The sequence below is a fragment of the Pseudorca crassidens genome, chromosome 11, assembly GCF_039906515.1.
Source record: "Pseudorca crassidens isolate mPseCra1 chromosome 11, mPseCra1.hap1, whole genome shotgun sequence".
NCBI lineage: Eukaryota > Metazoa > Chordata > Mammalia > Artiodactyla > Delphinidae > Pseudorca > Pseudorca crassidens.
In genome coordinates, this window is record NC_090306.1 from 98,176,972 (window position 1) to 98,195,011 (window position 18,040).

The 18,040-nt window shown below is 39.3% G+C and overlaps 1 protein-coding gene across 6 annotated transcripts in view; it reads right to left on the minus strand.

The window, feature by feature from the left end:
* The window catches only part of MRTFA (myocardin related transcription factor A), a 210,600-nt gene that overhangs the window by 134,998 nt on the left and 57,562 nt on the right, over positions 1-18,040 (minus strand). The gene's annotated exons all lie outside the window — the stretch shown is intronic.

The window sequence follows — 18,040 nt, forward strand, 5'->3', positions numbered from 1 at the left end:
GAGCCCCCGCTCGCCACAACTAGGGAGAAACCCGCGCGCAGCAACAAAGACCCAACACAGCCAAAAATAATAAATAAATAAATTTTAAAAACCTCATAAAAAAAAGAGATCAGACTTGTAGTTACCAGTCATTGGGGTGAGAGGTGGAGGAATTGGATGATGGTTGCCAAAAGATACAAACTTCCAATTATAAGATAAGTAGAGTTAACACTGCTACATGGTATATCTGAAAGCTGTTAAGAGAGTAAATCCTAAGAGTTCTCATCACAAGGAAAAAAAAATGTTTTTGTATTTATATGAGATGATGACTGTTAACAAAACTTATTGTGGTAAACAGTTCACAATATAGGTTAAGTCAAGTCACTACTTACACCTTAAACTTATACAGTACTATATATCAATTACATCTCAATAAAACTGGAAAAAAAGTTGTTAAATCATTATAGATTATATGAGTTCATACCTCTCATTAGAAAATGGAGAAATTTCACTGAGATGGTAGCAACTGTGTGTGTATACAGTAGACAGACCCTGCAAATAGTATTTGCATATTAACAGCCACTTGGTAAATGCCTGTCTGAAAAAGACAGAAGCAAATGAAAGATATTTAAAGACTGTCTGGGGACCAAGACAGGCAAGTCTTGAGGAAAATCTGAACAATACAAGAAGACTGTATGAAAAAATACAGAAAAATTAAATATAACGTTTGGAAGTCAGGATAGGAACCAGCAGACATCATTCCACTTAAGTACTCCAATTTGCTCGGGTAGAATCATAGTTTCATGTAAAAAATCCTTAACCAAACAGCAAAATCCCATTATTTCAGACTTCACTGATAACCTGTGATACCATAATGAAGTATGAGATTAAGAAATATTTTATGCTACTTGAGGGAGGGGTAGGATAAAAGAGTGCCACCAATTTTATAGTGTTTACCAGATTAAGAGAAAAACTAAAATACTGCCTCATAATGCATAATTCTTTACACGATTACAAAAGAGACTAGCACATAACACAGTCAACGTTAATATGTAAATGTATATTTCGCATTTCCATTAAAAATGGCCTGGCAGGGCTTCCCTGGTGGTGCAGTGGTTCAGAATCTGCCTGCCAATGCAGGGGACACGGGTTCGAGCCCTGGTCTGGGAAGATCCTACATGCCGTGGAGCAACTAGGCCCGTGAGCCACAACTACTGAGCCTGCGCATCTGGAGCTTGTGCTCCGCAACAAGAGAGGCCGCGACAGTGAGAGGCCCGCGTACCGCGATGAAGAGTGGCCCCCGCTCGCCACAACTAGAGAAAGCCCACGCACAGAAACGAAGACCCAACACAGCCAAAAATAAATAAATAAATAAAATTTTTAAAAAAATGGCCTGGCAGTAGTGTTTACTGGACATAGAGTTTTAGCTTTGCAAGATGAAAAAGTTCTAGAGATCTGTTGTACAACAATGTGAATATACTTAACACTAGTGAGCTATACACTTAAAAATGATTAAGATGGTAATTTTAGTATATGTTTTTTACCACAATAATTTTTTAATGGCTTGGCAAGATCTCTGCTTAAGAAATAATTTACTAAACTAACTCATTCATTGAGCTCAATTGAAAGAATAAACTGTCTATTCTTTAAAGTGTCCCTTAATTTACTTTTCAGTAATTCAGAACAACCTTCCTCCTATTACTTTGAATTAGAAAATTATTATTATTGCTGAGATTTGGAGATCTGACATTCACATGTGTTACTGCTCCTAAAAGACAATAAAGATCCATCCATCACATGATGTCATGATTTCTCTAATGAAGTCTGAAGTTAAACTGCATGCGTCTGTAATTCTGGTATGTACTTAATGCACATAACCAGTACTTCTAAAAAAAATGATTTTTTTAAAAGAAAATGTGCACTATGAGCCCTAAAAGAAAGTCAACCCAAGTCAAGTGCTAGGCATAAAGAAAAAATGAAGACGTTTAAAAAGTGATCTTTTTCAGAACTCATACATTTTTAATAGATTAAAGAAAGGAATATTAAATTCCGTAGTGACCTGGACCATGACTGTGCCTGCCACTGCCTGGAATGAAAGAAAAAGCAATTTGAAAAACTGTTTTACTGAGTGTTCCATTCAGAACTTATTTTAATAGCTTAGTAACTGATTAAGTTCCATATTTATAGGATCATTAAGGGCTTGAAGAGGTCATTTTAAAATTTTACATACCTATAAAGTTTACCAAACATTTTTACTGGGCAAATTATATGCTACAGTAGTATTTAATTTAAAGATTTCAAAAGTTTCAGGATATAGCCTTTCAAAATGCTAACATTAAATGGTATTACAATAAAATTCTTCTATAAAAAATTGTAAGGGGCAGGAGGAACAGATGAAACAAGAGAGACAGAACACTGGTAACTGTTGAAGCTGAATACTGGGTATATGGAGATTCATTATACTATTATTCTCTCTATATTGGTGTACGTTTGCTAACATTCTTATAATGTTTTTTTTCTTATAATGTTTAAAAAAAAATTTTTTTTAAATAAGATTCTTCCATAGGACAAAGTGAAGACTTGGTGAGACATAAAGCAAGGTTTCCTTAATCTTGACCTTAGAAAATAAGCCAAACAAAAGTGAAGCATAAGCGCTAACAAAAGAAAAGAGAGAATATTTAGCATGAAATATATACATTGGGAAGATTTATTTCTCTAGCAAACATACGACTTTCTACTCATTTTTAAATAGCCCACAGGAGAAAGTCCTAGTAAACTCTGACCATCTAGAGACAAGATCCAAAAATGTTGAGGAATCGCCATCATGGATTAAGTCTCCTCTACCAGTTCCTAAATATGCCTAAAGTTTTATTTACTGTAAAACTTGCATGAAAAAGAAAAGCTAAAAGAGTAACAGTCATCTCAGATTATACATATATTATTTAGAAAAATTAAAGAGTTATATCTCAAAATACTTTCTGACATGTCTCAAAGGAAAGATAATTAAAATAACCAAAAGAAAAAATCTGCATCATGTTTTAGTGTTGTAAATTTATAATTCTACTGAGTCCAAAATCAAACTTTCTTTTTCATCATAGGATCACCAACTCCAATCTTTTGGCTGCTGATTCACATACGATCTGTAGCAGCCAGAACAAAAACAACATGGGGGCAGGGTCATCTCCCACAACCCATCTGTTTCCCTCTCTTGCTGGCTTGATTCCCCCTCATCTTTTCTCCACCCCACCCCCTTTTTGGGCTGCATGCCTTCTGCTGGTGCCGAGCAGCACATTAACTAGACGCAATAGCACAAAATGTGTTAGAGAAATGGAAGAGCTCAGGCAGACAGCTGATAACTCTAAAAAAGTATATACTAACATGATTTTTTATTATGACCCATGACAAAGAGTTTCATACAACCAAATGATATTACTCTTCTGAAAAAAATTTCTCTGTATAAAAAGTGTTTTTTAATCAATTAATGAATCTTTTTTTAACTGTACAGATTTTTACTCTTATTTTCCTTGATTTATCTTCAACAGATAAACCAAAATCTTTAAAACTCTTACTGTCTAAGCAGATATATATATATATATATATATATATATATATATATATATATATAATTTGACACAAAGGAATTTGAGAACAAGTATTTTCTGAGAGCTAACTATGTACTAGGTACTGCCCTAGATCCTACAGTGAAAGGTGAGGAAAACACCTAGCCTTGGCTAGCTAGCTGCCCTTATCTCTGTTACCACCATCCCCATTATCTTCAGATGTCTTAAAAACTACTCAGGCTACTACAGATGGCAAAGAAAAGGCCTTTCTGCTCCCTCTTCATCTTAGAAGTCATCCAAAACAAAGGAGTACAAGAAACAGGAAAATATAATCTAACTCAAAACAACAGAAAGCACATGAAGAGTGGTATGGCAGATTAAAGATGACTGCAAATTCCCTGACACTTCTCCCATTGGCAGGTGAGGTCTATTTCCCCTCCTCTTGAATCTGAGCTGGGCTGTGACTCCCTTAACAATGCAGTACAGTGAAAATGATGCTATGCCAGTTCTAGGTCTAGAATTTAAGGAGACTGGCAGCTTTTACCTTGATCTTTGGGAGCACTGTACTCCCCGAAGTCCAACTGCTCTGACGGAGAGACCATAAGAAGAGGTCTCAAGACTACACTGAAAAGAAAAGGGATCTAGCTAAGACTAGCCTTCCAGACATCCCCACCAAGGTGTCAGGCCTGTATCCTCCTGGACACCCCCCAGGCACGCCCAGTCACTTGCTGAATGCCACCATGTGGACCCAAGTTAATAAACACCATGTGGAGCAGAAGAACCCCCAAGCTAAGCCCCACCCAAATCCCTGGCCCACAACACTGTGAGATACAATGAATGACATCAGATTTCCTAACATCAACATTAGAAACTGACATAATAGAGTATGCTTTCAAATTCTCAGGAAAAAACTTATTTTCAAATTGGAATTGCTTATATAGACTATCAATCAAGTAGGAAGGCATTCCACGTAACAAAAATCTTACCTCCCAAGTAATTTTTTTCAGAAAGTTCCATGGAGCTACAGCTTTTGCTCTCTTCAGGGTTTCAGCGCCTCCTGATCATTCTACAGGGAATCAGTCATCCAAGTTTTTCCTCTTATCCCAACAAAACAGATAAAAGGTAACAATATAGTACTGCCTCTTCAATACCAACAGTACAAGGCCCTTCAGAGTACCTGCTTCATTTCTCACACTCCCCTTTAAGCACCCACTGCTCCCACCATATGTTGCTTTCTACTTGTGACAGTCTAGAACTGCCTCTTCTTCCCCAACCTACCCCCTTCTCCCTATTATCCAACCCCTTCCAAAAGGCTATGCTTCCATAAGATCCCAGGCTTGCTTCTCACTGCTTACTTTTACTACTATTAAAATGGATTGATCCTCCACTAGGCAGTTAAGTTCACTGAGGAAAGGAATTCCATTCTACTGTCCTTTTGACTCAAGTACCTAGATATCATACTTGACGCAGAACAAGAACAAACATTTGTTCATTTACTGACTATATTAATCTCATGGCAACCACATGACATACACAATCAAAGCCAGCACTGATACAGAAAAAAAAAGAGGGAAAATGGTTCTGTCACAGGTAGGTATTTATGTTTAAATAGAAATACACAGAAGATCAGAAAAGGCTTCCTAAGAGAGGTAATATTAACGTTTGGGAAGAGTCATAAAAAATAGATAGTATTACAAAACAGAAACAGGCTCACAGACACAGAGAACAGACTTGTGGTTGCCAAGGGGAAGGGGGTGTGGGGGAGGGAAGGGTGGGGAGCTTGCGATTAGCAGATGCAAACTATTAGATACAGGATGGATAAACAAGGTCCTACTATAGAGCACAGGGAACTATAATTGATAACCTGTGATAACCATAATGGAAAAGAATACGAAAAAGGATATACATAACTGAGTCACTCTGCTGTACAGCAGAAATTAACACAACATTGTAAATCAACTATATATGTCAATAAAATTTTTTTAAATAGGTAGTATTGACAAGATTCACTTACTTCTCATTCATTCTTTCGATAAATATCTACTGAGTAACTACTACATGCCAGGTACTGTTCTGGGTGCTACAGGATACTACAGTGAATAAAACAAAGTTCCTGCCCTCAGGGAGCTTATATTCTTCCAGGAGACAGAACAGCACGAACAAAAACATGGATGTGAGAAAGTGTGGAGTATGTTCTAAAAGGGCAATCAAGTACAAGACTGTACTTGTACAATATACGAGATATGACTGGAACAGCAAGCTGAGTTTCACTCTAAGAAGTAGGGAACATAACACAACATTGTAAATCAACTATAGTCCAACATAAAATAAAAATTTTTTTAAAAAAAGAAGTAGGGAATAACATGGTCAAACCATGTTTTAGAGAATTAATCAGGCAGTACAATAAATACGGGATTGGAAAAAAGGAATATGAGGTTGGGAAAAAAGTTACGAAGCTACTTTCACTAGGCAAAGTATAATTTACTGAGATCCTGAATTTGGGTAGCAAATGTAGAAAGATGGGAACTGTCACACACAACATGGAGTCATACCTGACACAGAGCAGAAACTCTACTCTTTGCTGAGTTCATGCTGAATGAATGAGACAGAATTTATAAGTGATAGGACATGTTTGTATTTGGTTGTGGGGCTGAGGAAAGGGAGGTGTCAAGATGACTCCATGGTTTTAAGCCAGAGTGACCGATAGAACGGTGATTCTACTAAAAGAAGCAGGCAAGAAAGGAGGAGGACATTTATCTGAGAGGATGACCAATCTGATTCTGGGTACTGGGTGCAGGAGCCAAAGCCAAATAATAGAAACATCATTTGAGTTTCCATCATATACATAAGAAGGAAAATATGGACATGAAAGTAGAAGGATAGAAACAAAAAGGAATACAAGAATAGGAAGAAAACAAAACAAAAAGCGTAGTGATAGTAAGAGGAAAAGGCAGAGGTATAGATATAAGGGAATGAGAAATTGCTATCATACCTGACTCTGTTGATAACTCAGGAATTCCTAGTCTCAGATAGCCTACTTTGGTTTTAGAGCATCCCTCTGACTCCTAAAATTATCATATACAGCTGAGTATCTAATTACATATCGGTACTTTCTACTCACACTATTTTAGAAGAAGCTCAATAAAGCTGTAACTTTATAATGCTGAGGGGCAACCAGCTGTCCCTAAACTTAAAGACACAAGTAAGCTTAAGGGCTTATATAAAAGGACATGAACTTACCAGCTGGAAGCAGGAGAAATAAATAAAAACATTTAAAATAAAGAAAAGTAAGATATGTATTTTATCTGCAGGCTCAACTCCTTTTCTTTGTATTACCTCTCCACACCACTCTCTACAAGCCCCTGCCAGATACCCATAGCTTAGAACATAACTTAATGGTGTTGGGTACACATGGGAACACCTTTAACTGAGTGACACAAACTGCTTTTCAGTCTTAATGTCACCTAAGAAGACCTTCTGGGGTGGATCTGGCTTCCATTAATTCACTCAACAAATATATATTGAGCAGGCACTGTTCTAGGAACTGGAAATGCAAGACACAGAAAATATTCCTGCTTTCACGGAGCTTACGTTATAGTGAGAGAGACACAAAAATAAAAGTAAATAAATACACAATAAAATAATTTCAGGTAACTGTTAAGTATTATGGGGGGGGGTGGAGGAAGGTTAATTTAAATGTTCAAAAAAGGTCTCATTGGGCTTCCCTGGTGGCGCAGTGGTTGAGAGTCCGCCTGCCAATGCAGGGGACACGGGTTCGTGCCCCAGTCCGGGAGGATCCCGCATGCCGCGCAGCGGCTGGGCCCGTGAGCCATGGCCGCTGAGCCTGCACGTCCAGAGCCTGTGCTCCGCAACGAGAAAGGCCACAACAGTGAGAGGCTCACGTACCGCAAAAAAAAAAAAAAAAAAAAAAAAAGGTCTCATTGAGGAGGTGATTTCTGAGCTGAGACTTTTATAACAGCCAACACTTAATGAGCACTTACTCTGTGTGAGGCACTGTATGTGTGTGTATTCAACCTTCACAACACTAACAGGTATTTACTTATCCAATTTTTTACAGGTGAGGAAACGAAGGCACTGAGAGGTTAAATAACTGGAACACAGAGAATCAGCTTTCAGAGCCCATGTCTCTAACCACTACACAATCTGATGTTACCAGAATTTGACAAGCAACAGCCAGCCATGCAGAGGAAACCATGTACAAGTTCAAAGACCATGAGGTGGGAATGAGCTTGACATCTTCAAGGAAATGAAAGACCAGCCTGGGCAGAGAGCAGAACAGGAGGGGAGAAATACATTTTAGGAAAAACTAGATGCCCCTGGGAGGTTTTAAGCAATGGAGTGATATGATCTGACACATGTTGTTAAAGATCACTTTGGCAGCTGTGTAGAGAATAGACTGTAGGGGAAATTGTTCACCTTAGCCTGCTGCCTGACTTTTGAGTTTGGTATAATTTACCATTCTGCCTGGCCCCCAGTAACAATTACAATAATGTTGCTTTGGGGAAAAGTTATGTGACCTATATCAGTATCTTAAATCACTGAGTTTGGTGATATGACCCTGGGCAAGTCACTCTGAATAAAAATTGTTACTCTCTGTCATGTTATCTTAAAGGGTTTTATGAGAAGGTATCCTGAAAAGTATAGAAAGTTTAACTACAAGGTGGCATTTTGTTGCAAACATTTAAGAGAAATTTGACAATTTGCCTAAATCCCTATCTCCAATTCCCTGCTCCTCAAGAAAAGGCTGCTTAAGATTTAAAGCACTATTTTGGCAACATGACTTCATTACATTCCTTAAACTATATTCATGCCCACAAACACTACAGATATGCTTTCCTTATGATTCCTGATCCCTTTTCTGTGGTGTTCAAATATGTTCCAATTTTTAACTGTGGAATTCTATCTGCCTTTTAGAAATTCTTCTCTCGGGACTTCCCTGGTGACGCAGTGGTTAAGAATCCGCCTGTCAATGCAGGGGACATGGGTTCAATCCCTGACCCGGGAAGATCCCACATGCCATGGAGCAACTAAGCCCGTGAGCCACAACTACTGAGCACCCGCATCACAACTACTGAAGCCTGTGCGCCCTAGAACCCTTGCTCCACAAGAGAAGCCACCGCAATAAGACTGCACACTGCAATGAAGAGTAGCCCCCGCCTGCCGCAACTAGACAAAGCCCGCGTAGCAACGAAGACCCAACGCAGCCAATAAATAGATTAATTAATTTTAAAAAAAGAAAGAAATTTCTTCTCTAAGAGAAAGAATGACGGATGTTCAGCAGTCCACATGCTATGTATAAAAGACCTGAATAAATTTAAATATGATCTGAACATATTTGTGTATTCACCTACAAAATTACATAATCCATCATAAGACAATTTTCAAGTTAGGAATTTTTCTGTCGTTTCCACTCTGACACTAAAACCTTACACTCCATTAATAAGCCAGGACAACCTGAAATGTTGCCAGGCCACAGTATAGAAAATGTGCCCTAGTGATGCTGTTCAGGTATGAATAATATGAAAAAGACTAGTTATTTTTGAACATACTACCTTTGGAATGAAAAACTTGTTGAGACAAAACTCACCTATGATGAAGACAGGCAGCAGTTGGGGGAAATGGAAGACGTTTACAGTATTGTGCTTTGTTTCCACACTACAATGGAGTGTTTGAAGAGAAGCACTATTTTCCAGTGCCAGAGCCTCACATCCTTAGGTTTCCCAATGAGCTCTCTCCCCATATCTTAAGAATATGTTCCCTCTTTATAAAAGGAGTCATGAATATTTTCCTAAATTCTTGATCAAATATTTCAAAACACTGAGAATGAAATATTTTGCCATAAAAAGAAGGAAAAAAATCCAGAAACTGTCACAATTTTGTAGGAATACAGCAAACACAAATATTGGGTTGGCCCAAAAGTTCATTTGGGTTTTTCTGCTACAGAAAAAGTATACTGAAGACTAGAATCTTCAATATGGGTCAAGGAGAAGAGGCTAGGCTATGGCTCCTAGTCACCTAATGGTGCTACAGTGAGGAACCCTCAGGACAATGTACAATCTATGACAGCACTGAAGCATTTGAGATGAAACACCACCAGCATTCTCATCAATTATCCTTCTGATTACACTTTAACTATAAAAGCTAACTCATTGATTAAATGAATCTATTCTGACAAGATTAGTTACCATACAAAAGCACTTTCTCTTCACATTACCTTCACAGTAAACAGTGCAGAGTTCGTGTTTAAAAATGCATTTTCAGTTGCTCATGGTCATTAAAGGCTTCAATCAAGGCAGAACCTCTGGGGGCTTCCCTGGTGGCGCAGTGGTTGAGAGTCCGCCTGCCGATGCAGGGGACACGGGCTCGTGCCCCAGTCTGGGAAGATCCCACATGCCACGGAGCGGCTGGGCCCGTGAGCCATGGCCGCTGGGCCTGTGGGTCCGGAGCCTGTGCTCCACAACAGGAGAGGCCACAGCAGTGAGAGGACCGCGTACCGCAAAAAAAAAAAATAATAATAATAATAAATAAAAACAGCTCCTAAGTCATGTTCCATTATTCTTCCCTTCTGACAGCCTCTTGCTTCAAATAGTATTACTCTTAGCCAAGTAATATTTCTAAAAAGAGATGCTGAGAAGTTCTGATGGAATAAAATATAACAGACATCAGTAAATATGATTTTAACTTCAGTACAATTATATCTAAAGCTTTGAAATAAAGAGGGAAGAGAGAGTACAGACAAAGAAATCCACTTCCCAAACAAATATAAAATACAGCAAAAGTGTTCTCCAAAGCACTGCAGGAATCTCCACTTTACAGCTACATGTAAGAGCAGTGACTGTAGAATTTATAAAATGCTAAGACACACAGTAGCAGTCAGCAGTTAGCGCAGCGCATTTTGTAGGCATCTGTGCAGGCAATAAGCATGATGTGTATAGCAAAAAAAAGAAAGAAAGAAAGAAAGAAAAAGGTAAGTGCACACCAGCATGGAAATATTCTAATGTCTTGGTGGCATATCTTAAAATGGAAAGGTTCTAAATCAATGAAGCAGAAAGGAAGCACACTCGTGATCTATATCTAAAAGAAATGAAAGCATCCGAATGTAGTAACTGGGAAGTTTTAGATGATATGAAAGAGAGAATACAACAGAAAGAGAATTAGGAGTGTTTTTAAATACCAGAGACGACCAATAAGCAGAAAGCAAAAGAACCTCACCTGGATCACTATGGGAAGCACTGGAGGTTTTGCCCAATATCCACTTTCTCCTCTTCAGGGGACTAGATCCCACATGCATGCCGAAACTAATAGAACACCTGAACTTCAGCTAAGTGCTTGCCAGAATGCAGATTGCATTTCCCAGCCTCTCCTGTAGCCAGATGTGGCCATGAGTTCGAGCCAATGGGACATGAATACAACCATACCTCGAAGCTATTGCAGGTTGGGTTCCAGACCACTGCAATAAAGCGAATATCACAATAAAGCGAGTCACACAAATTTTTTGGTTTCCCAGTGGATACAAGTTACGTCTCCACTATACTATAATCTATTAAGCGTGCAATAGTATTACGTCTTAAAGAAACAATATATATGCCTTAATTTAAATTAGTTTATTGCTAAAAAATGCTTACCATCATCTGAGTCTTCAGCGAGTCATAGTGGTAACATCGAGGATCATCAATCACAAATCATCATAATAAATATAATAATGAAAAGTTTGAAATACTGCGATAATTACCAAAACATGATAGAGACACGTTGGAAAAATGGCACCAATAGACTTGCTCAATGCAGGGTTGCCACAAACCTTCAATTTCTGAGAAATGCAACATCTGTGAAGCACCATAAAGCAAAGCGTAATAAAACGAGGTATGCCTGTAAAAGTATTAAGTGTGATTTCCAGGAAATGTCCTTAAAGGAACTGAGTACACTATTCTTTGGACCCTCCTCCTTCCTGCTGCCTGGAATATGGATGAGGTGCTGGAATGCAAGTAGCCATCTCAGACTATGAGGAAGAAGCCACATGCTGAGAATGGCAAGGCAACAAAAATAGAAGCTGGTTCCTTGACACTGTGGAGCACCACACTAGCCCTGGGTTACCTATCTCTGGACTTCTTTTACGTAAGAAGAAAGTAAACTTATATCATGTTTAAAACCACTATTATTTTACTTTTTTGGAATCACAAATGGTTGAACATAATCCTAATACAGAATTTGGTGCCAGGAACAGAATGTTTCATAAGAAAGATTATAACATTTCTGGTGAGCCTTCAGATACTGAAGACGGCAAAACATCTCATTAAAGCACTGCCTGGGGACTTCCCTGGTGGCACAGTGGATAAGACTCCGCACTCCCAATGCAGGGGGCCTGGGTTCAATCCCTGGTCAGGGGACTAGATCCCACATGCATGCCAAAACTAAGAGATCACATGCCGCAACTGAGGAGCCCATGTGCTGCAACTAAGGAGCTGGCGAGCTGCAACTAAGGAGCCCATGAGCCACAACTAAGGAGCTCACGAGCCACAACTAAGGAGCCCATGAGCCACAACTAAGGAGCCCGCCTGCTACAACTAAGACCCAGTACAACCAAATAAATAACTATTTTTTTTAAAAAGCACTGCCTGATTATATTGGAATGCTATAGCTTTAAGGGAAATAGTGGGAAAGATTCAGAATGTTGTATGTGTTGGCTGCTTCTTGCAACTTTCGACAAAATTATATCAGAGAGGTAAACCTCAGACTAGAGCTAGTCAGTCAATAAGAAAAGATAAAAAGGAACATATCCTTGCTAAGGAAGGTGTACTCTTTCCTGTGGCCTGCAATCTAAGTTCACTAGAAGCCTCTTACTTTGGAGCCTTATCGGGTAGAAAGAGCGAACCACTCTGTATTCCAAAATGGTGCAGTTAAAGGTAGTGGCTGCCAGGGACTTCCCTGGTGGTCCAGCGGTTAAGACTCCGTGCTCCCAATGCAGGGGGCCCCAGGTTCTATCCCTGGTCGGGGAGCTAGATCCCACATGCCACAACTAAAGATCCCACACACCACAGCGAAGATCCCGCACGCCGCAACTAAGACCCAGTGCAGCTAGCTAGCTAGCTAGCTAGCTAGCTAAATAAATAAATAAATAAATAAATAAATAAATAAATAAATATTTAAAGTAGTGGCTGCCAAACAGAGATAGGACTGGAGCTCTGCCCATATAAAGGCTATGAACCCAATTGCCAAAACAAAGCGGACAGGGGTTGGGGGGAGCAGTGGGGAGGGGTGCTTAGGGTTGCCTTCTCACACAAGCCAACTGTTTCAGATAGCCTCACTGTGACTGCCATTAAATTAAGATGGGGTGGAGATAGGCAAGGCACAGATCCAAGTAAGAAAAGACCAGAGTCATCAGGCTTAAAAATAATGCTTAATCCAGAAATGTATTCCTCTGTCAGGACAGAAAGTCTTCAAATTTCCTACGCAGTAGCATTTAATAATTGCTATGGGCCAGAGACTTTTATATGTTTACCAAGTCTCCCCTTTTCGGAAACCATGTCTAAGGAAACCACGTCTAAAAAACTAGAGGGAGCATGAGAATCATGTCTCACCAAATAAAGAATATCAATAAAAAGATAGAAATTTTCCAGGCGGTAATTTTTTATTGCTATCATCCTATTTCTATTACACCTATTGTATACTAATTGTCTCGGGGGCAGTTACCTTGTCTTTTAGTTTATAAGCCCTGAACCATTCCTACCAGAGAAGACTGCACATTACTCAGACATCCTGGGCTTTGTGTTGAATGCAGTAATGAAACATTGGGGTAGTCTCTCTAGGGATGAGGTGAATGTGTTGTATATGTGAAAAGAAGGGTAGGCATATATATTAGAATAACCAAAGGAGCAGACTACAGACTACAGAAAAAACCAAAATCCTAATTATAACCCCCAATCCATTCTTCTCTTCTTTCTCAGTAATAAAAGACTCAGGCAAATGGCAACCCAGATTAATGACTACAATTCCCAGCCTCCCTTGAAACTAGGTGTAATGATAGGATAACATTCTGGCCAATGGGCTATAAGCAAAAGTATCATATAGAACTTCTAGGAAGTACAAAGGGAATAAGCATGTCTTCAGCTCCTCCTCCTTCCTGATGGCTGGAATACAGATTGTATGGCTGGAGCTTGAACAGTCATTTCAAATTATAAAGTAGAAAATACATGCTGAGGGTAGCAAAAGAAACTATCCCTGAGGAAGCCCGGAGTTATACCTATTACAAAGATCTTAAATCAGCTGTTTCAGATATGTTCAAAGAGCTAAAGGAAACCATACCTACAAACTAAAGGAAAGTGTGAGAATAATGTCTCACCAAATCGAAAATATCAGTAAAAAGCTAGAAATTATAAAAAAGAACCAAACAGAAATTCTGAAAAAGCAGAATAACTGAAATGAAATATTCACCAGAGGGTTTCAAGCAGATTTGACCAGGCAGAAGAAAAAAAAAAATCAGTGAACTTGAAGTTATCCAATCTGAGGAAATGAAAGAAAAAAACAATAAAGAAAAATGATAATGTCCCTTGAGACCTATGAAACACCATCAAGTTTACCAACATATGCATAACGGGAGGCCCAGAAGAGGGGAAAAAGGGCAGAAAGAATATTTGAAGAAATAATGGCTGAAAATTTCTTAAATATGATGAAAATCATTAATCTACACATTCAACAAGGTCAATGAACTCCACGGAGGGTAAGCTAAAAGAGATTCACATCTAGACACATCATATTCAAAATACAGAAAGAAGAAAAGAAAATCCTGAAAGCAGAAAGAAAAAGTGACTCATCATGTACAAGAGATATTCAATTCAAATAACCAAGGATTCTATATCAAGCAAAACTATCCTTCAAAAATGAAGGAAAAATTAAGACATTCTGAGAAAAACAAAATTGAGAGAATTTGTTGCTAGTAGACCTGCCTTTACAATAAATGCTAAAAGGAGTCCTCCAGTTTGAAATGAGAAAACACTAGAGAGTAACTCAAATCCACATGAAGAAATAAAGAGCACAGATAAAGACAACTATATAGGTAAACAAAAAAGACAATATAAATGCATTTTTGTTTCTCTTTTTTCTCCTGTCTGAAGACAACTGCATAAAGTAAGAATTATAAATCTGGGTTGTTATTTGCGACATTAACAGCAAAAGGGAGGGGGGAACAGAACTATATAGGAGCAAAATTGTTGTATACTATTGAAATTAAGTTGATATTAATCCCAACCAGAGTGTAAATTACGGATTTCCACTTCTGGGATCTTAGCATGAGAGGCTCCAAGGACAAACTTCCCTGGAAAATAAGCAAAGCTGGTGAAAACTACTAAAAAGAAAAATTAATTCTCTGGAAATGGTCCTAGAGCCATACAGCAAATAAAGAAGTATTTATTCAAGAGAATCTACTAAAACGTGCTAACAGTGAACATCTGTGGCATCTGAGCCACAATCCACTACTCCGCAGTTAGCTTGATTGGAGCTTCGCTCCAGGTGGGTGTGACTAAGAAGGCACTCCTTCTCTCCTCAGCTCCCAACCAATCACCAGAAGGAGCAGGTCACCACGATTTCTCATCTTCTACAACTCCTCTGAAAAGGCTAAATTCCTGGTGAGTGGGACCAGGAGATAATGGGCCTCTTCCTCCACCCAGCCCCCATCCATAGGACAGAGGCTGTATCCAAGATGCAGCCATCCAAGAATCCTGGGGTCCAGACTGTATTCTCCCCAATTCACAGGGCAAAGGTTCCATGCCAGGAGAGACAAGACAATTAGACAAAAAGCTACCACCCTGGTCAACATCCAGAGTAATGACTCAGAGATTCTGTCCAGAGGGTGAAGTAGTCCATAAGAAAAGAAAGCTCCAAAGATCTCCCCAAAGAAACTGGCTTTATTTGAGACAGACTGTAGAGAAATTCAGGCCTAAGGAGGTTCTTGAAAAGTAGCTCCTCTTAATCAGGAGCAACAAACTAAACCACAGGCCAGGTAACTCACTAGTAAGAACCAGGGCAAGAGACAGCAAAGAAGAGCCTCTTCTGGGGTCAGAACAAACCACAAAGACTGAGCCTAAAAAATTACCCCAGTCCAAATTTAACTGGATCAAACTGATGAACAATTAATGCCAAGACAGTTCAAGGAGGGAAAGAATAATCTTTTCAACAAATGGTGCTGGGACAACTGGATATCCACATAAAAAGAATGAAGATGGACCCCTACTTCAACACCATTTATAAACATTAACTCAAAGTGGATCAAAGACCTAAGTGTAAGAGTTAAAAATATAAACTTTTGGGCTTCCCTGGTGGCGCAGTGGTTGAGAGGCCACCTGCCGATGCAGGGTACATGGGTTCGTGCCCGGGTCCAGGAAGATCCCACATGTCGCGGAGCGGCTGGGCCCGTGAGCCATGGCCGCTGAGCCTGCGCGTCCGGAGTCTGTGCTCCGCAACGGGAGAGGCCACAACAGGGAGAGGCCCGCGTACAGCAAAAAAATAAAAAATAAACTTTTTACAAGAAAACATAGGTATAAATCTTCATACCTTCAATTAAACAACAATTTCTTAGGTATGATACCTAAAGCACAACCAAAGAATAAAATAAATAAAGTGGACCATCAAAATGTTTAAATTCTGTGCATCAAGTGATAGTATCAAGAAGTGATTTCTCCCACAAGAATGGGTCCGCAGCCTGTTAGGAACTGGGCCACACAGCAGGAGGTGAGCGGTGGACAAGCGAGCAAAGCTTCATCTGCTGCTCCCCATCTCTCGCATTACTGCCTGAACCATCCCTCCTCCCCCGCACCGTCCACAGAAAAACTGTCTTCCACGAAACTGGTCCCTGGTGCCAAAAAGGTTGGGGACTGCTGTGATAAGGTGTTAATATCCAGAATATATAAAGAACTCTTATAATTCAACAATAAAAGGGCAAATAACCTGATTTTAAAATGGGTAAACGTTTTGAATATACACTCCTCCAAAGAAGGTGTATAAATAGCCAATAAGCACATGAAATGATGCCCAACGTCATTAGTCATTAGGGAATATGAGACACCACTTCACACCTATTAGGACAGCCAGAACCAGAAAGTCATATTATAACAAGTATTGGTGAGGATGTGGAGAAACTGGAAATCATATTATACGAGTCCATTCATATGAAAGTCCAGAATAGGGAAATCTATAGGTAGAAAGTAAATTAGTGGTTCTTTATTTGGAAAGAGGGGGAGGGAGACTGGAAGACAGTGATAACCAAATGGTACAGGTTTCTTTTAGGTGATAAAACAGTTCTAACATCAACTGCAGTAATGGTTGCACATACCTGTGAATATACTAAAAAACACTGAATTGTACACTTTAAATGGGTGAATTGTGCAGTATTTGAATTACATCTCATTAAAGCTGTTTAGAAAAAAAGAATGAAGCAACGGCTACTACGCGGATGAACCTTGAAAACAGTATATTAAGTGAAAGAAGCTAGACACAGAAGACCACATACATTCCATATAAATGGAATAATAGAGAATAGGAAAATCCATCGAGACAGAAAGTAGATTAGTATTTGCCTGGTGCTGGGGGTCAGAGGAGAATGAGGAGTAACTGCCAATAAATATTGGGTTTCTGGGCTTCCCTGGTGGCACAGTGGTTGAGAGTCTGCCTGCCAATGCAGGGGACACAGGTTCGTGCCCCGGTCTGGGAAGATCCCACATGCCGCGGAGCGGCTGGGCCCGTGAGCCATGGCCGCTGAGCCTGCGCATCCGGAGCCTGTGCTCTGCAACGGGAGAGGCCACAACAGTGAGAGGCCCGCATACCGAAAGAAAAAAAAAAAAAAAAGGGTTTCTTTTGGGGGTGATAAAGATGTTCTAGAATTGGATACTGGCAATAGTTGTACAACCTTGTAAATATACTAAAAACCAAGGAATTGTGCACTTTTAAAAGGTGAATTTTATGTGTGATTTATGTCTCAATTTTTTAAAAAAGGTATATACACTAGAGGGTCCAAAATTAATAAAATAAAAAGTCATACGGCTTCATCAAGGACATTTGTAAAGTGAAACTACTTTTTTCTTTCCCTGTAAGTGCACAGTGGTTAAAAAAAAAAAATACAACAACTCTGAGTACAGTTGGTGCCACTCCCTCAATTCATGCTAAGATGCCAGCAGTCTTACCCACCATTGCTTTTACAACGTCAATGCAAATATCAACACAGTGAAATAAGAAATAATATCTTAGTATTATTACAAAGACAGTTTTGAAAGTGAATCAGGGACCCCCAGCAGTCCATCTTGTGAACCCTTGGACTAGACTATAATCTCTTAGAAACAGGGAACACATATTCACACACAAGGCAGCACAGTGAGTCAGAAGAGGAGCATGGATTTTTTTTGTCAGGTAGACTTAGGTTCCAATTCTAGAGCTGCCATTTAGGTTACAAGAGCTTCAATTCTCTATGCCTCAGTCTTCTGTGCTATAAAATG